Source organism: Salvelinus sp. IW2-2015, linkage group LG18, assembly GCF_002910315.2.
Source record: "Salvelinus sp. IW2-2015 linkage group LG18, ASM291031v2, whole genome shotgun sequence".
Lineage (NCBI taxonomy): Eukaryota > Metazoa > Chordata > Actinopteri > Salmoniformes > Salmonidae > Salvelinus > Salvelinus sp. IW2-2015.
Genome location: NC_036858.1, coordinates 12,321,809 through 12,341,641, shown reverse-complemented (window position 1 = coordinate 12,341,641; position 19,833 = coordinate 12,321,809). Strand labels below are relative to the sequence as shown.

The 19,833-nt window shown below is 45.4% G+C and overlaps 1 protein-coding gene across 5 annotated transcripts in view; it reads left to right on the top strand.

The window, feature by feature from the left end:
• The window catches only part of raraa (retinoic acid receptor, alpha a), a 201,918-nt gene that overhangs the window by 11,017 nt on the left and 171,068 nt on the right, over positions 1-19,833 (top strand). The window contains exon 1 of one of the 5 annotated variants that reach the window (XM_070448324.1): positions 14,758-14,887. The exons of the other annotated variants lie outside the window; for them this stretch is intronic. The gene's annotated coding sequence lies outside the window, so the exon portion shown is untranslated. Of the gene's footprint in view, positions 1-14,757; positions 14,888-19,833 lie in introns of those variants that run through there. 5 annotated transcript variants of the gene reach the window in all.

Here is a 19,833-nt window from a genome sequence, read left to right as displayed (position 1 = left end):
GAGGTGCTGCCGTGCCTTCTTCATGACTGTTTTGGTGTGAGAGGAGTATGTGAAGTCCTCAGTGATGTGGACACTGAGGAACTTGACACTCATGACCAGATGAAGTGAGATGGGTTATTGGAGGATGGTGGGAGAGTGTTTCCACTTTGAAACCTTTTCTGCAGGACATGAGATTAGTACAGATAGAACAATGAGACAGATATTTCACGGGATGTATAAATGTGAGGCATCCGGTTGGCGTTTCCACTCACTACCAAATATGGTAGTGAGAAGAAGCCCAGTGGGAGAAGAGATTAATTCTGGCTGACATTATGCTAATTTACTCGTCGATTAAACATTTGATCTCAATACAGTTTTCTGTTCCCAAAACTACAATCTGTTACGAACAGAGTGGACTAAGTTTAGTAGACTTTGCCAAAGTTTGAAAAAATGTCGTTGTTTACAAGGTGTTCAAAGGCAAATTGAGTTATTGTGCACTTCACAGAATAGGTGTTCCCCAACGGAAAATGCAAATTAATGTTAGAACGCGGCAATAAAATCTCGCTAGCTCGTGCTTGGCTCTGCCCACCTTCTTGCTTGTTCTGTCCATAATGGCTAATTTTTTCCCATTTGAAACAACAGGCACAGGTCTATCTTGGTTTAGGTATCTTGGTTTAGGTATAAAAATCTTTGAGATTAGTATCCCACAGAGCTGCTGATTTGTGATGTCATTTTGTATTTGGGAGCACCCAGTGTTATCCCTAAAAGTGGCCTTTTACTCTCTGTAGATTGTCATTCACTGTTTATTGAAGGTAGAATTATGAGTTAAAATGATACGGTAGCTAAATACTAAGCCTATCTACCAAATATACTCATGTCTAGCAAGATGGAGGGCTATAAGACACCTAGCAATGTGGTGGGGTTCAGGGATGGGCAGAAATGTTTGCCCAACTGATTGTAGCGATAGAAAGTACAGCTACATTTGGTATAGAGATTCTACCAAAAAGGCAACCTCAACATATTTTAACTTTGGTTAGCCGAGGCACACAGTGGGTGTATAGCCTTACCACAGCCCTATCTGTCCCTTGTGTTCAGTCGGTGACTTCCTGCTTCCCAAAGTTGAGACTGTGCAGGAGAAATGACAGATGAGACAGGTCCCCCACAATAGCAGGTTACCCTGGAGATATCACACAGCGCTTGCTAAACGGTAAACACCTCAACCGAGTCGACCCGCTCACGCTGAGATGCCGGGGTTTGTGTGGGTTTTATTTTAAGGGTGAGGAGCTCCGATCTGAGCGAAACCACAGTTTCGAGAGCTGAGGCTTTGGTTCTCTTTTATGAAAGAAATACATTAGTCAGTCAGACATTTTGGGAGTTTGTTATAATGAGCAGTAGTGTGATGTGTCAAGTCTTCCAACTCTGATGTTGTTTATCATGAAGTTGTTTCTTTGCCGTTGACTAACTGTTTACACAGGGAAAGAAACACTTGCTGAATAGAGAAGGTAGGAGTTGGAGTGCAGCTAGATAGTGTGGCTGACACTCATGTAGGTCAAGGCCTGGTTTCATCAAACAGGCCCCAGCCCCAGACCTCTTCAGAATGAGTAGAAATAAATTGCAATGTTATAGTGGTTTTGGCCGGGGTACTCGCTAATGTTGCCGCTGCCTTTGGGAATGGGGCGAGTGTGGGAAAAGACTGAGGAGGAGGGTGGGAGTCGCTGCCATGGGAGTGGAGTGGGGATTGGGGAAGTTAGGCCCCTGTGATGTAGGAATATAGGAGCTCGAGTCAGCCTGGTTGATGGGAGTTTGACAGGCCAGCTCACGCATACTGATTCTATCTCCACCCGGTCCACCGTCTGCTTCCCTACTCTCCTAGTCCTCCCTGGGAGCCATGAAAGGGTTAAGTCATCCCCCCCTTTTCTATCGCCTCCTTTTATTTCTCCCTTTATGGCTTTGATGGTATTAAATAATCTTTACGTGTCAGAGTGCACAGCTCTCCCGTGTTCATGTAGGAGAGCAATTAGATCAGAGTGGTAGCTCGAATAACTATGCTTCATTGAAGTCTTAAAGTGGCAGAGCGCCTCCCCTCAAGTTACTATTCCAATACACCTAAACCCAGATGGGAAGTCGGAGACCCAATGCCATTGTGTTACCTACGCAGTGCTGGAAGGCTGTTGTGAGGGATCTTTAATATTATCAGCTATTGTATAATCTCATCAGGAAAAAATGGCCTAGAATGGATAATCAGTTCTGATATTTTAAGTCCCTCACCAGTTTAATATGCCTGAAGAATTAGGTCAGTTTTTGTCTTCTTTTGAAATGAGGCTAACCTTAAGACTGATCACTGAGCTATTATTGTGATTCATTGTATCGGGTATGATTGAAAAGACWATTGATTTAGACATTGAGATTCTGAGCAGATTTAGCCTACATAAGGCTGTTTTTCAGATCGCTGTGTGGAAGACGAAGCTATAGCTAATTAGTACATTTAATTTGGTGTAGCTTACTACTTTATCTATATTGAGTTCGTACGGTCTATTTTGGTACAGTTCACTTTGGTCTGGCATTGCCGTACACGCACACACTGTTGGCCTAATCTATTCTACCACGAGAGACCTATTGCATTTCACAATTTGTGTGGGGATATTGTGGCAGTGTCATTTTTTCCACATCCATTTTGTGCCTTTGCTTTCATAGAAGTCTCTTTTGCCGAGTCGGACAGTCCCTCAGCTTGACGGCTGACATTTCCAGTGAAAGAGCTCTATTGTCGTCAGTTAATCCCCCCCCCCCATCCATAAAACAATGGTATCAATTGCTTCCACTGAGTACATCCACATTGCTGTAAAGAGCCAGGCCCATTCTCCTTCCAGCCAGTCAGCCACTCCAGGCAGGCAGTGAAACCTCGTCTTCATTCCCATTGACAGCCCCTGGTAGTTGTACAATACTAACCGATTTCAGCCCAGGCAGCTAGTCTAATAATATCTCTGTAGCATGAGAACCAACCTTTTATCGTGCCTGGCCTGCCACCTCGGAAATGCACAATTAATAATGGTCTCTGTATATATTTATTTTCCCGGGGCGGCTATCAGCGGGGCGAGACTGGCCGCTTTGGGCTCTCCTGCCCCTTTCCTAATGAATGGCTTCCATTCCATTTCCCTTCATTTTCCCCTGGACACTGACATTAACGTTGACGGATGATATGTTCCTTCATTGAAACTAGGATCTTAAGCACATTGTCATTGAAAATCGTATTCCCCCTCCCACCACCACCACATGCTCTCATTCGCTTTCCCTTCTCTCTCTCTCTCTCTCGCTCTCTCTCTCTCTCCCCTCATCTCTCCTTCCTCCTCTCCCTGTCTCGGTGCTCTCTGTCAGCACCCAGGGACATGCCTTTAATATTCTTGTTAGAGCAGCTCCACTGCACATTCTGAGGAGTTAACCCCCTCCTGCCAACAGCTAGCCTGGCGGCCTGGGGTCACTTCAGCACAGGGTACTTACTACACCAGCTTGCAAATGTTCTCCGCCAGGAAATAGTCCTACTAATCAAACACAATGTAGCTTGCACAGTATGCCTCTGTTTSCTTGTGCATGTATTTCTAGGGACCTTTTACTTTTTGGTGAGTCAATCACTTTTGTAGTTGTGAAACTGTACCTCTGGGCTTCTGTCAAGGCAGAGACACTGACAGATTATCTGGTTGACGTCCTGCATGGACCTTTTTTTAGAATTGTTGTCCGTGTATAACAGGTTCTGCCGTGTTGGCGGGTGCCAGGCGGGCATAGATGGCGGCATCACCCTGCTTCCTGCCTGCACATTAGATGAGGCCGGTGCCAGATCTGTGTGAACGGGAGGATAATGACCCAGAACGGATCTGATAATGCTTTGGCTTCTGCTAGGGCAAACTGAAGAGCTCAGCTCATAGTGTCATTATCATACTGTGTGCTGTGCCCTGCTCACTTCAGCCAAACCTCTTTTGTGAGCTGCTGCCTGCTGCTGCTTCCACTGTCTCTATGGTCTGTCAACACAGTAGAGCCAGGGAGAAGCCATCCCATCTCTGTGGATCTCAGTCATGGTACACTGCTTCAGAGAGGCTGCTGTTGTTCGCTAAACTGATGAGATTCCAGTGCAAGGATCCAGAGCGGAGCTAAGTTAAGCCTCCAGTGGCCAGACTCGGACCACATCAGTCTTTTAATGGGCAGAATGGGTACAGGCTTTCACCGTGCCTGTGGTGATGTCTGACCATGTCAGCTGACATGATTTAGCAAGCCGATGAGAAACTTGCTGTGTAAGTGACGTAGATCGTAGTACACAGTGTGTCTTGCCATCAGCCTAGGTTGTGTAAGTATCCTATGTGTCATTACACACCAACACGATTTTCTTTAGTTTTTGGTTAACATGAATGACCATGCAATATACTGTTCCAACAACTACACTACATATGCGAGAGTATTTTGACACCCCTTCAAATGAGTGGAATCGGCTATTTCAGCCACACCCGTTGCTGACAGGTGTATAAATCGAGCACACAGCCATGCAATCTCCATAGACAAACATTGGCAGTAGAATGGCTTTACTTAGTTAAATTTAAAAAATAATACTGAAGAGCTCAGTGACTTTCAGTGTGGCACTGTCATAGGATGCCACCTTTCCAACAAGTCAGTTTGTCAAATTTCTGGGTTTCTAGAGCTGCCCCGGTCAACTGTAAGTGCAGTTATTGTGAAGTGTAAACGTCTAGGAGCAACAACAGCTCAGCCAGGAAGTGGTAGGCCACACAAGCTCACAGAACGGGACCGCCGAGCGCTGAAGCGCGTAGCGTGTAAAAATTGTCTGTCCTCTGTTGCAATACTCCCTACCAAGTTCCAAACTGGCTCTGGACGCAAGATCAGCACAATAACTGCTTGTCGGGAGCTTCATGAAATGGGTTTCCATGGCCGAGCAGCCACAAACAATCCTAAGATCACCATGCACAATGCCAAGTGTCGGCTGCAGTGGTGTAAAGCTTGTCACCATTGGACTTTGGAGCAGTGGGTTTGGCGGTTGCCAGAAGTAGGCTACCTGCCCGAATGCATAGTACAAACCTTAAAGTGGAGGAGGAATAAGAGTCTTGGGCTGTTTTTCATGGTTCGAGAAATCTTAACGCTACAGCATCCAATGACATTCTAGACAATTCTGTTGCTTCCAACTTTGTGGTGACAGTTTGGGGAAGGCCTTTTATTGTTTCAGCATGACAATGCCCCTGTGCACAGAGCGAGGTCCATAAAGAAATGGTTTGTTGAGATCGGTGTGTAGGAACTTGACTAGCCTGCACAGAGCCCTGACCTCAACCCCATCGATCACCTTTTAGGATCAATTGGAATGCTGACTGCGAGCCAGGCTTAATCGCCCATCAGTGCCCGACCTCACTAAGACTCTTGTGGCTGATTGGAAGCAAGTCCCCACAGCAATGTTCCAACATCTAGTGGAAAGCTTTCCCAGAAGAGTGGAGGCTGTTATGGCAGCAAAGGGGGGACCAACTCCATATTAATGCCCAAGATTTTGGAATGAGATGTTTGACGAGCAGGTGTCCACATACTTTTGGTCATGTAGTGTATATGTCTTATTGCAGTCTTAATGTTGATGAGTTTATTTCACCCAGCCTTTGTCGTGTGGTTTATTGTCAGAGAACGTGTTGTTTTCGCCCTGTAAAAAACACACACACACACACTGCAGCAGGCACATTAGCATTTACATTCTTACTGATCCATGGCATTGGGAGAAAAGCATATTGATAAATACCTGGAGTACTCACTCATCGAGATTGCTAAACTAAATTGGGCAGAACTGAGACTTATGCGGCGCAGTAAATTAAACAAGCCATCTTCTCTGCTGGGTGACAGCACAATGGTGATTAGGCTTTCGTGTGAGTTACCATTCATTATGTATGACTGTGCTGTGGGCTGCCTGCAGTTAAATAGACCCACAGTCCATTGACTGGGCGCGTTATCAGAGACCGAGCGAGCGGGAGGGAGTTAAAAACTGCTTTAGTTCCTCTCCGAGTTCCATTTAAATCAAAATGAACGTGGAAACCCCAAGCATGTAGTTTGGCGTCCTGCATGTGTGAAATGTAGTGGGGGGGCTCCAGGAGGTGTTCGCTGCTTTGTGTTCCAGGACTATTTCCAGAACATCTTTCACCATGTACACACCAGCCACTCTTCGTTTGTCAAAGCCCTCTCTGCCTCTAACTTGCGGCTCCCGCCCTAATATAAGGCCATCTTTGTCTCATCTGTAGCTCCATGTACATTTCCCTACAACTCGTACTTATTTTGAGGCTTGCTCTGTTTAACTTGTGACATTTTCAGTAGCTTACATAACTGTGTTCAGCAAACACTAGAATCATACGTTATGTCAACAACATTATTTTGCTGAGCACAAGTGTTGATGATCAGGGAGTCTGAGCTGAGCGGGATTGTTAAGATGTGTCTTGTTTCATAAGGTTTTAAAGGGTGTCAAGGTTTTATAAGCATAGGCCTATTTGATGAAGAGTGTCACCTACTTTCCATGGCTGTCCAGTCCACACACGGTCTTTGTAGACCTTAACAGCAGAACCAGGAATAGGCCTATTGCAAATATTTCTATTTTCTGTCTTTTTTGTCAACATTATGATTTTGCTGTGAGAATGACCTGGTAGTTATGTTGTGTTGGAGTGCTCTATTACCGTATAATGTGTTGCAGTACTCTTATTTAGTACAAGTATATTTAGCCTCAATAGAATAGCGGCAACAAAGAAAAATAGATGTGACCTAATGGAAATACATGTGAGCTAATTGCCTCTCTGAAAACGGTATCTTTTGTCTGTGTTAGACAAGGCTGGACAGACTCTTATGAAAGCGTGGAATGCCAAAATTGAATGCGTTTTCACATTGCATGTGTGTTCGTTTTGATAATTGCAATCACCAAGGAATGTTCTGCCCACACACAACTTATGAAACGGGAGCTGAAATGAACGCTATGTTTGTTTTGCTTGTCGAATTCTTGCCATCTTCTCTTCGAGGGTGGATTTCTCTAGCGTGAGCGTGTCTCTCCATTGTCCCAGTGTTGGCGGTTCCCACATCGTACAACAGGATGCGGTCATCCTCAGTTGGCCCCTAGCCTTCAGTAGCCACTCGCTCTACTCATCTGCAGTGCAGCAACCATTTTGGAGCTGCACTCTGTTCTGAGATGCTCTGTGGGAAGGACCCCCAGAAGTGGGGTGTTCTCTGATGAGCATTTCCCAAATCTATTTCTCACTATATTTCTCCCATTGGTTAATTTGGACAGCTAGACATTTTGTTGTAGCTAGCGCTCACCACAACACACACCCCCGGCATTGTTTTCCTATCAAGCCAAATTGAATTTTAACTGCTCTCATGAAGCATGAAATACTGGGCTTTATATTGACTCTGTCAGGTATTTAAACTTCTGATATGATCCAGACCACAGTCATTAAATCGTCAAACTGACGCAATGTTTCATTGCTTTTGCCTGAAGCCAGCATGGCATGTTTTTCCATTCAGGGATTCCAATATTTGTCTCTCTCATAAACACTGGGCATCTGGTTGCCTGTAGTAAGTCTTCATTAGCGTAGAGGTTGATGTAGAAATGTGGTTGAAATTCTTTAGAGAAAGCAGCCTCCTTGGTTCTCATTTGGAAGCTAGCAGAGGTATGATAAATGTAGCCATCACCTATTGACCCATAGAGGTCAACTTGGTGCACTTAACCCCAACCCCCTCTATCTCAGTCAGCCCGTGGACACTCTACACCAGGCCAAATTTGTCTAACTATTTGTACTTTTTGACCATTGTCTTCTACTTTGCGCCAACTTATAATTACCAGCGAACTGTGTACTGTCTTGTTTACAGTTCACTGTTAGATTCTTCCCCAATTCCTCTGTGCAGAAATACATATTATTGGCCTTCAGGGATGCTTGGATGCAATATTCTCTGTTTTGATCTCAAAATAGGCCATCCACGTGAATGGTGTAGATCTGAAGAAAAAAAGTTTGGGAATGGGAGGGGTGGTCTGTTTCTCATATCGAGATCATCCCTACTCGTTCTACAGTGAGAATATCAAACCAAGTTCAGAGCGTGGTGTCAGATCAGAATGAGTGCTTCATCCAATATCAGCTGTGRTCAGCCAGACGTATTCCCTACCAGCCGTTACTCACCTGCTTCTCCGTCCTCTCTTTCTGCTCATCTCCATCAGTTTTAAAATGTAATGTAGCCGTGATGGCAAGCTGGGGTGTACAGACAGTGATGAGTCTTCTGTTGTTAAATTAGTTTAATTATTGGAGCAGCTCGCGGCGTGAGCGAAGTAGATGCACTACTTTTTATTTTGCCTGTAAGAACCAAGAGCACAGGCCAGTCTGTCTAGGCTTCGCTGTCACGCAGCTTCTGAGTGCCATAGAGTGCCTGCGCCTTTACATTGTTGAAAACCGCGTGTCTCTAGCCCAAGCTATTCAAAAGCTGTGCCCCGTATCACCAGAGCTATCTTTTCCCCTTTCTACTTCAATTCACACCCATTTTATGTCATTGAATAAACCATGTCCCGTGCGGTTTTAAACAACTGGAAGGCCACTAATTGTTGGTTTGATAACAAACAACCTTGTTTAGTCATGTTACCTAGCTAGCAAAAAATCTGGTAACTTGACCAATAGGCTATGCACATTTGGATGGCACAGGAAGAGCGGAAAAGGGATAGATGGCCTACTCAAAGGTAGGATGCATATGCCTAATCAATGTAATTCTAAGCTACAGTATCTTAATTTTTCTGTTTGTTMAATTCTGTTTTGTGCCTAACTTTTCAAATGTTTCATAATTATTGTCACCCTTGATGGATCATCTCTTATCAAGGGTGCCAATAATATGGACATGACTGTAAATGCATAATGATCTGCATGTCATTTTGGCAGTAAGGGAAAATGCACTATATGAAACAATCTTTAGCCTACTATTCAGATAACTATACCATCTCGCACACACACTGCTCCCAACTTCGAAAATGTAGGACCAAACAGAATTGAACTAACACCAGAAAAAGAGAGTTTAGAATTACGTTGATTAGGGATGTGTATCCTACCTTTGAAGCGTACTGTATCTCTTTTGAGTAGGCTATCGATCCCTTTTCCGATCTTCCTGTGCCGACCAAATTTGTGCATAGCGTATTGGTCAACTTACCAGGTTTTTGTTAGTGGCCTGCCAGTCGTTTTTAAAAGGATATCAAGGATCTGGAAAGATTCTGTATGGAGGAATGGTCTAAGATCCCTCCCCATGTGTTCTCCAATCTCATAAAACATTCTAGAAAAAGGCTCAGTGTCGTTATCCTCGCAAGGGGAGGATGCTAGAGTATTGAAAAGAGGGGTGCCAAAATTTTGATTTGATATATATTACTTAAACAATCTCCAAAAATATTGTAGCATACAATATAGAGCAGTACTTCTATTATTTATTTTATACAGTATTTTTTGGCTTATTTTATCAAGGGTGCCAATAAATATGGACTTGACTGTATATTCCTTAGTACATTCTTCCTGCCAAATCACAGGGATGCCTTTTGGATATGAGCAAATCAACCATTTCTGCATACTTTCTGCAGTAACCTATTCTATTATACAGTAAACAGTTTGAAGTTAGATCCAATGTGTTGTATTGAGTACAGGTGTGAATATCAGGGACAGGGTTTTGTGAAGAACATGCATAACGTATAGAAAACGAGAACAGGYGTCCTGGGGGGGTGGGAGCGAACAGGAAGCTAATAATCCCCCACCCCGTGGTATCACAGTACATGTTTGCTATTTTGATACTTGGCCTGGTATCGCATCATTAGTCAAACTTTAGTATTGTGACAATCAATGCTTGACTGAAATAGGTTCCTGTACTCATTTGGGGTGCCTATACAGTTGTATATTTAGGTGCAGGAGCTCCATAATACTTTTGAGTGAATATTCTATAAGAGGAACAGGAGCTCAACCAGTAGAGAATTTGAGGTGCTCTGCTCCGGTGAGAAGTCGAGCACTGAACAACGCAAAAAAAAAATTGCACTTTACGCAAATGTGCATGTTTCCGTGTGGAGGGGGTAAAAAGTCACCTTTTAGGGCCTCGCCATTTTGCATCCTTGTACCTTCTAAAGTGACTTTGGCTCGAGATACAAAATGTTTGGCCAGATATATCCTCCTCCCTCAGCTTTGGTCTGGCCTTGGTCCTCGAATATCAGATTTTTTGGGATCTGACCAAGGAGATAAGGAAATGGGGGAACCGTGGGAGATTATTGCAAAAATCATATTTAGCAAATTTGGATGGAGGGCAGTGACGCAGAAACTTACTAGTTGGATTCTGTTTCACCCCCCCCCCCCTTTCCCACCAGCAGTGTAAAGAATAGCATGGCAGCTTTTGTTCTTTTGAAAATCGACCTTATAATGTCTACAGCAGGCTCCGTGTGTGAGCTTGTCTTATATAAAAACCGTCCTCCAGTGCCCAGCTATTGCTACACAATACACCACCACCCTGCCCTAGATTCTGTTAAACCCAAGCCAAATCGCTCTCCACTGTCAAGTCCTCTGGAAGTGAATGGTAAGTGTTGGCTGAAAAGACTCTCTATGCAGTTGAAGAATATGGTACAGGTGATAGGTACAATACCATAGTGTCTTTAACATGCTGCCAAGTTGGTTTTGCTCAGGTCTTCAGATGGCCCTCCCCCCACTTCAGTGTTCCGCATGACACTGATTGAGCCATTTCACACAGCTAAGCTGTGCTACGAGTCCCACTTTATAATGAAATAATACTGCTAAATCAAAGCTTGACAAATCTACTTTCTCCATGTTCTCACATTGAGGATTGGGAGGATTAGAATTTTTTTTTTTTTTTTGTGCCATCATCTTTTCAGCTGCTTTTTAAGAATTCGTTCCGAATAGCAAAATGTGAATACAATAAAGGGTGGGGGGAGCATTGTTAGTGGAGCTGGCTCTGTGAAAAGGATATTATTATCTAGCAGTTAAGCCCAACATGTACATGAAAATATCCAGAATCTCTTTGCAGCGGTTTTGGCACCAGGCAGTTGTTAAGCGGAAGTCTTCTGAGACTTTGTCAACCCCCCCCCCTCTCATCGTCTCAAGCAGTTTGACATTACAATGCGTGATGACGTTGTTGAAACGCCACAGATCATGAAAAATTGAAGAGGACTTTTTTTTCTCCAGTGGAGTTTTCCTTAGCTTTCCTCTGAGACCTAGATCCTGATCTGAAATGCTGGAATGAACAGCGTAGTGTGCAGTCGTCTCGTTAGACTGACTTACTGCAAGTCGGCACAGCAGGAAGTTTGTCTAGATGAGTCAACACAACTGTTCTAGAGGGACGGAGTTGTTGGAAGGTAGGTCATCTAGATGTGTTGGACAGTTGGGGCCTTTCCATCTACGATGTGTTTTGCCGCTGACGCACCATCAATACAAACAGGCGTCAATATCCGTCCAGGCTCCCATTTTAAAACAATGACACTGTGTGGCGTTTGCTGTGCATTCAGCACTTTTGAAAAGCCATCAGGGTATTGATTCGCAATTTCCTTCAAGGTCTGCATCAATTCCTCTCCTCTCTTTTGTCTGTGACAAACGACAAGGGGCGTATGAATGTATGAATAAATGAATGAATGAATGAATGAATGAATGAATGAAACCCAGCGCTGCTCACTCACTCAATGTACCCCTCATAAAAATCACCAAGGCAGTTTCTCTGTGATTGCCTCGCTTGAAAACTTCTCATCAGACGAGTGTTTGGGTGATTAATCAGGATATTGACCATTGAAGGCAGATGGGGGAGGGGTTAGTTAGGGTCAGGGTCTTTAGGTTGGTGGTGGTGATCATCGTCTAGCAACACCCCCAAGGGCAGGAATGTTTGGGTTGCGTTGTACGACAGGTGGCGAAGAGACTAWTTGATTTATGATCATGGTGATATACGATCCATCCCCTATTCTCCTCCCTACAAATACAAAAAGCAGAGAACGCCGGTGTCGCCCTGAATCATTACAAACTAGGCCAGTTAAAACGCAGAGCTTTCAACATTAGCATATGAAAGGGAGCAAGAAAAGGTGTAACAAGCTTCTGTGGTTTACCTTTTGTGAATGCAGTTGAAAATCTGACCAAGCGCTCATTATTTTGGTGGCACATGGGAAATTATAATCTCATCATAATACTTACCAGCATTATCAAATTATAAGTACACAATATGATTAAGTATCTTGCCATTTTTTCCATGCTGCCCCGGGGGCAAACTTTACTAAATGAAATATTGGTGCAAAAATAGCTTCCCTATTTCAGTGACTTGGTCAGATTAATGGCTTGACCAATGTGATACTTCTTATTGTGTACCTTTTTAATTATGTTATGATTGATACTGTTCACTTAACTTACTAAAAGTGAACGAAAATGACAGGACAAGTGCAAAATGGTGAAAACGGTATGTATGTATGTTTTTTATATATACATATATATTAGTCTGAAAGTTGAAATCCCTCTCACATGATTGTAAATCAGAGAAACTCCTATCGTCACCCGGTCATATTCTGCACATTCTGTCTCATTGTCACGGCGTTTGAGAGGTTCTGTTGGAGTGAGTTGTGTGTCTACTGACAACCCTAATCTTTGTGCTTTGAGGTTCCACAGGGTGGCGTTGCATGACCCTCCCTGTTTGTTTTGAAGGGTCTGAAGGACAATGGCGGTCTGTGACCTTGGCATGAATGCGCATCTTTCGATCGCAGCGCCATCCTTTGGGATGTGAAGGGTCCATGGCTGTGGGGGCTTACCACTGAGAGCCAATGGCCTGGGGRCGGGTGTGTATTTGTATAGCGGGTCTGGTTAAAACAACACGTTATGTTTGTCTAATGCGAGCTCATGACTCTGGTCACAGGGCTGCCATTTCCAGATGACCCCCAGTGAGGAGACGACTGTTGTAACAACGCTTCACTCCCTCCACACTCATTTATTCACACTTTCATATTTCATGGCCCAACGCGGCAGGGAGCCGCTGTCAGAATGAGTTAGAAAACGTCAGGAGTGGATGAATGTTTTTCTTTTGAGAGCTAAATCCGGCCTCCTGTTGAGGGGCCCAGTCTCTTGCAGGTAGAGCTGTGCTCTCGATCGGTCCCACTGTGTTATCATTTCAAACCCTTGCGACGGATACCTCCCGATTTGAGCCAAGCCGAACGGTGTGGGTCACGGCTATCGGGTTCCATTTGAAAAGCAGACGTACGTGTTTGGCAGCCATCCAACCTGCCCCTCCATTTGTGTGTGTGTTAAGAGGTTAGCGTCTGCGAGAGCGTGGTCTCCAACAGCAAGGATAAAGATGTGATTACCCCAGGCTACTCCTGTCTATTCTCATCAGCGTTGGCTTCGAGCCTCACACCCAGCCCCCCCCCCCCACCCCCCACCGTAAATGAAGCCATGATGGACCTAGTGGACCAGCAAAAGGCCAGCCATTACAAGCAAAGCTGACACGCTGCGCCAGCAGCAGCTGAGAGGAACGACGAGCAGAACTCCACTCAGACACAGGCCAGACCTGCAAACAGGAAGAGAGCGCTGCAGTGAGACAGGAAGTGAGGTCGGGGGTTACATGGGGCCCTAGCATGGGGCAGCTAATTGTCAGATTGGAGACACCGGATACCAGAGGAAGTGGAGCATGGAAACTAGCTTACAGCACAGAGTTTCTAAACCAAGAAATGCAACATCGTGAGACTTCTGGGAACGCTTGTGAAGCAGACCATGCAGACCAGGCCGCGGTTTGAGGAGTTGATAAGGAATAACTTTTAGTTTCTCTTAGTTGAAAATGTTTTCTAAATCTAAAAGCACAACCTAGATTCAAACCAATGTCTTAAGTAGTTGAACATGTTATTACTTCAACCCTGAAAGTTACATTCTGAAACGTTTCATTTTAGTCAAAAACAACTTGATATCGAAGTGCTTTTGATTTTGATGGCCTTCACATGCGCAGTTCGGCGCGAGACGACCGCTAGACCCAATGACGCGTTTCTGCGAATCAGCTTAGCTAGCCAACGTAGCCACAAGCGTGATCTGGGATTTCTATTGGATTTCTAGTCCCGCTGTACTGTCTTTGCTTACAGTTATATTTGACAAAAACCCATTTTCCATTTTAAATGGTCGGCCCTGGCCAGGATCCTTAACTCCAGTCCAAAACAGTTTTGTTATTCTTAAAGATTCATCTAAGATATATCAATGTCTTTTTAGATATCCAGGTCTGCAATTCATGTCATGTTGCTTTTGGTAAAGTATGGCCTGGCACGTGACACATTTCCAGTTTCCCCCCGAAAACTTGMCGTTAATTACGATTTGCACTTGTGACGGGACAAATTAGTAAACAGTCGCTATGTTTTAGCGACGGCTTCTTTAGCGTAAACAGAACCGATGCAACTGTACAAAGCGTCCTGTCTAACCGCTATCCAACCCAGAAGTCCCCTGGTTGAAGTAGTCTTTGTCCCATGTCATGCTGAGGGTGGTTTCTAGCCTCTGCCACCTGATTCACATTGCTGTAATTGAGTTGCAGCCATTCACACTGCGAACTTGTAGGCCTTAGGTAATCCGCACACACACCACAAAAATACTTTTTTCTCCCACTTTCACATGATGTCGGGAGGGGAAAAAAAGAGCGCCCAATCTGGTGGAACGAGAGATTACCCGTAGCCGAGGGAGGGAGTGGGAGAATGTGAGAGAGACTTGTGAGTGAGGCGACTGCCACTGCTGTGGTACAGAGAGAGGGAAAGATTGAGTGAGGCTGCATGCAGCATGTGGATAAGGACCAAAGCTCCCAGTTTGAGGGGCTCTCTCTCCCAGAGCTGAGGATCTGCAATCAATTGACTGGGACATTTCCTCGGCCAAAAAAAGGGCGGATTGACGTTTTTGGGGTAAGCCCGAATTTGTCGGCCCTGTGAAACCTGGGGAGCGGTCAGACCGAGTTCTTCTAAGAGGCAGCGAGCGCTCATTGGTTTCATTTGTCTTTTTCGTTGCATGCCACTGTTTATATTAGGGGGTTTTGTGGTTGATTTGTTTAAGTTTAGAGAGCAGTGTCTGTTAGCTTTTCCTCTGCCTTGTCTTACCTTGTGCTGTCATGGTGAAGTGAAGGTCACTTACCGTTGTATTGTTGGAATGTCTTGTTTGTCAAACTCGACACACTCACCCATTACGTGGCATGTGGCCTACGATCTGCAAGTGTCAGATCAAGTGTAATTCCACAGTTTTTCCTCATTTGGAACATTTAGTAACAGTTTTATTCCCAAGTTAAAATGGCAAAGATAAAGCAGAACTGAACAGCTTTTCATTAGGTTTAGGCAGAGCAGGTCAAGTTGCGTTGGTGACCTTTACAAGTGAATAGGCTTTGGTCCAGTGCCCTACTTTAGGCTATAGGTCACGGCACACAGTAAAGCAGGACAGTCTTCATTTCAGACAGCCATCCAGACTGTGACCAGAGGGATGAGATTGCGGGTTTGTCCTGCCAGCACCACAGGGAGGTGATCAGTCCCTTCCCGGCGGTAACAGGAAAGACCGATAGGATGTGCATGATGACGCCAAGGCCAGCCCCTGCCCAGCCCTGCCCTGCCCCAGCCCTGCCCAGCTCTGCCCCCTGTTCCTGAAGTATGCCCCCTGTTCCTGAAAAACCCCCATTAGGCTAGCTAACCACATTTGAGCTGGGCTGGACTGGCATATGGCTGGCTGGGGCTGGCCAACTGGCCTCCTCTTTACTTTCTGTCCTTTCTATGTGCTCGGGACATCTTTTTTTACTCTAGCCTTCCTATCTCATATGACTTTGAACCCTGGGAAATATCACTCTACTACTCCTGATTGCTCTTTGATTTTGCTTCAGGGTTGAAGCAACATTTGAACTGGCCTCTCAGAAGTCCCAGCTTTTAGGTGGTGAGCAGCTCCAGCAGCTGATGTGTAACACATGCCTTTAATGATTCTCACTCTGTGTGCGGTCTGAAGCAAGTGGTTACCTTGGTCTTCTTTATGGAAAGTATTACGGAGTTTTCATTGTCGGGTGTGTAATATTGTGATTTCTTTTAGCAAATGAAACCCACAGAGTTATGAAACCCACAGAGTATCAGGCGAGTCCTAATGGAGCTAAGAATGGCTACAGTATGATATTGCTGTCGCAATTCCTTTGACACTCAGGTATTTTGTGATTTCTTAGGAAACGTTTCTACAGTATAGACCTAGTTATTGAATGGTTCAGATATTTATGTGTGTTCTTACAAAGCCCTTGAATGTTCCGATATTATTGAGCGATTCGATGAAACTCAGTAATGGAATGTTTGAATTCTTGTGTAGGCTGACAAAGAACTCTACTAAAGTATTGTTCCTATGTAGCCACAGACAGTTTTGTCATCTGTGAATTTAGCTAATCATGAATGAGTGTTGTTGCCGACAGTTGAGGGGTTCTCTGCTCCATAGTTTGTTGGCGGTTAACTTCTCCTAAAGCTGTGGAATGCTGGGAATCATCACTCCCCCCTAGCGACGTGACATGTGACAGTGGCCCATCCAAACCTCATCACTGACGAGATTGCTTCCTTTTTTTGTATCACACCCGTCTCCATATCTCGTGCTCTTCCATCTTTTGTTTCACTCCCTCCCCTCATCTGAACCTCCTTCACCCCCCCTGCTTTTACACACCTATCCATCTGTTTCTATCTCTACACTGTCTCAAAATGAAGACAGTCCCGGTGCTTGACACGACTCTAGTAGGCCAGCATAGGGCTTGAAAAGTTGAGAGGCTCATTCCTGGCCTACTGTGTCTACTATAGAGTCTGGCTCGTTTAATGGTGAGGAGAGGGAAAGTGGAACAAACTCTCTGACCCGGAGTCATACACAAGAGTCCTTCACAGATATGTGAAGTGCTGTAATGTTTGGTATTGTCTGACGCATGTCTGGGCAGTGGTGACACTAAACTGGAGCCTGTGAAGATGTTTTGAATTTAAACACTTAACACTTTGTATGTGACTACTGTAGTACTTGGACTTAAGATAATTTAAATTGATTTGGTTTTGATGTTTAGCACCCACACTGCCCTACTTCCTCCATTGCACTGAGGCAGTCTGTTAAGAGCTATTGTGGAGGAGACTTATGGAGCCCCTTCCTTACAATGAAATCCAAATGATCCCCACAGCAGTCGTGAGCATGCAGGCGAGAGGGCGTAGCTAGCTCGAGACTGAACAGTCTGCAGTTCCTCTTCTGGAGCTTTGGGGCTACTCCTGACAGGATCTTGGCAGCGGGAAACATAAACAAATTCCCTGTGCCGCTCCGGAGCGGCGGCTCGCTGAGGCTCTCCCTGTTACCATACATGCACAGCTCAGCTGGGCCAGCTGTGGAGAATGACAAGCTGTTAAAGGACCAGGTGACCCCTCGGGGGCCTTAAAGGGGGCGGCTGTGCCTCTTCCACGGACCGGAGCTCTGTACTGCAGCCTTGTTGCAGTCTGACAGTGACTTGTGCTGCTGCCCGGCCCATAGACTTCCTCTGAGATTTACAAACAACAAGGATCAGCCCGGAGGATGGGGAGCTACAGTATGAGGGCTCCAAAATGGCTCTATTTTTCCGAACCAGTGAAATGGCGAGAGAGGAAAAAGTCATCAGAAATGTTGTCATCTGGGGATGTGGAGCAAGGAAGTCCAGGCCCTGTAATCCAGTATGGAAGAAAGGGTGTGGAGGGCTCCTTTTCATAAAGCCTCGAACGAGCCAGACTCTCGCTCTCTCTCTTCTCCCTTTCACCCCCCTCCCTCTCTCTCACTCACTCACACACGAAGCACAGTACTGTATTGTGTGTGAGCGCTTGCTGCCCTGGTCACCGGCCAAAGCCAAGAACCCAGATCGCTGCAACAGAGGGCCCACAGCCACACAACTAAAGGGCGGGGAGGTAGGAGTTGTTATATAGTTCCGTGGATGGCCGAGCCAACAGGCACCGCTCACTATAGCCGTCAGAGCTCAGCAGCACTTCAGATCTTTGGTCAGCTGGAGAAGGTTTTTTCGACAGGGAGATGCAGCGCCGGGCCTTGACTTGGCACCCCGGCTCCATTTCATAACAACTGGTAAAGGCATTTGCCTGGCTTTTAATGGTCACTCCATAACGTCATCCAAACGCACTGTTTTTATCCTACTCCTAGTGATGGTGGCGAGATCTGGAGTGGAGAAGAAAGAAAAGTCTAAATTGTGTTTAGTGCCATATTATAGTGAATCTTGGGGAGACACTGGTGATTTTCCTACAGTGCTGGAGCAGGGCTGGACTGCATCATTTGTTTATTTTACTGGCCTATTGAGAGTGTCTGCAGGTCTCAAATCGCCTGAAATGTATCACGTTTTCAATCTCCGCTTCTTGATGGAGCGCCGACAGGCTACCGCATGGAGGTTTTTAAAGCATCTGATCAAACATTACGTGTCTTCATTTAAGTGTCATATCAAACTGGAAGGCCTACAGCATTGCATTGTGAAAGGGCACAGGCACTACATTTTGCTTTAAAACCTTAAAAGACACTACGGCACATTTAGTTATGTCATCGGCACACATTTTGTAATACGGAAATGCAGTAATACTGTTTTTCTCTGCGCTCTGAATCTGACAAGACAGAGGAATAGAACATTCAGTGCTCCCTGACTATGTGCAGTGGGAGTGCGTGACAGAGTCTTAGGATCAAGCTGTTCCACGCACGCACGCACGCACGCACAGACGGAGAGGGAGGGAGAGATCCTGGTGTGGTGGTATTCTCCTGGGATGCCGCTAGCTGGTGTGCCCCCCTCCCTCTATGGAGCGTAGCCTGCTCCAGTGGAGAAAAATCTCCAATAGACGACAAGGGAGGTAGTGACAGCGGGGAGGGCCCCAGCTGCACTCAAGCCCCACTGCACACATCTCCCATAATGGCTACCTATCGATCCCCGGCCCTCCTTGTCCACACTCAATGCAGATCGATGCGCACCTAACAAAGAGTCTCGGGAGGCTACTTCACATCCTGCGGTGTGTTTCTCCACCGTAGAGGGGAGGACAGCTCTGTGTATGTGTGTGAAGGGGGGGGGGGGGTGTACGTGTTCGGGTGCGCTGGCCTATGTGTGCTCACTGTGGTATGTTTCTGTGGGCATGTGTATGTATTGAAAATGCATGTATTGAAAATCTTGGGTCCATCACGTTAACAGACCTGGGCTGGATTGGTAGAGGATGCAACAGTCAATAGTGTCAGAGCAAATAAGCTTAAAATAGAAAAGGGTGCAGTCACCATTACCATCGAAATGCTACCCATGAAGACGTTAGCCTAGTGGAGCAAATCAGACACAAACTGTTTCAACCTTTGCAGTCCACATTCTCTCGCATCACTTCAAAACCCCAAAAAGCAGAGGGAAGACAGAAAAAATAAAGGATTTGAAAACGGATTAATCAATCGAGGAGCCACATGAAACTTTGCTTGTTATTGTTAACAGTTGATTTATGAAGGTCTTGGATGTGGGTCAAGCATCCCCTCCCACACCTCTGTTCCTCCTTACCCAGCTCGGTGCTCCCCCCCCCCCCCGGTCTCTTCCCCGCTTCCCTTCTCTTCCCTTTGTCTCTCATCTGGTTCTGTGTTTTTGTTAGAGGACACTTGATTAATGATGCCAAAGACAAAAGACTCCAGTTTGAGCCCAGGCCACGGCCCAGATAGAGCTAAGGTAAATAAAAAAACATGTGCTTTGGACAGCCACTGAGAGCAGGACTGGAGAGGAGAAATTGATGACAGGGCTTCGTCTGATATATTATATACATTTATATAGCCCTTCCTTGAGTGGGAAAAGTAGTGCGTCAATGTTCTATTTGTACGATGGGTAGGCCTAGAATGCCTA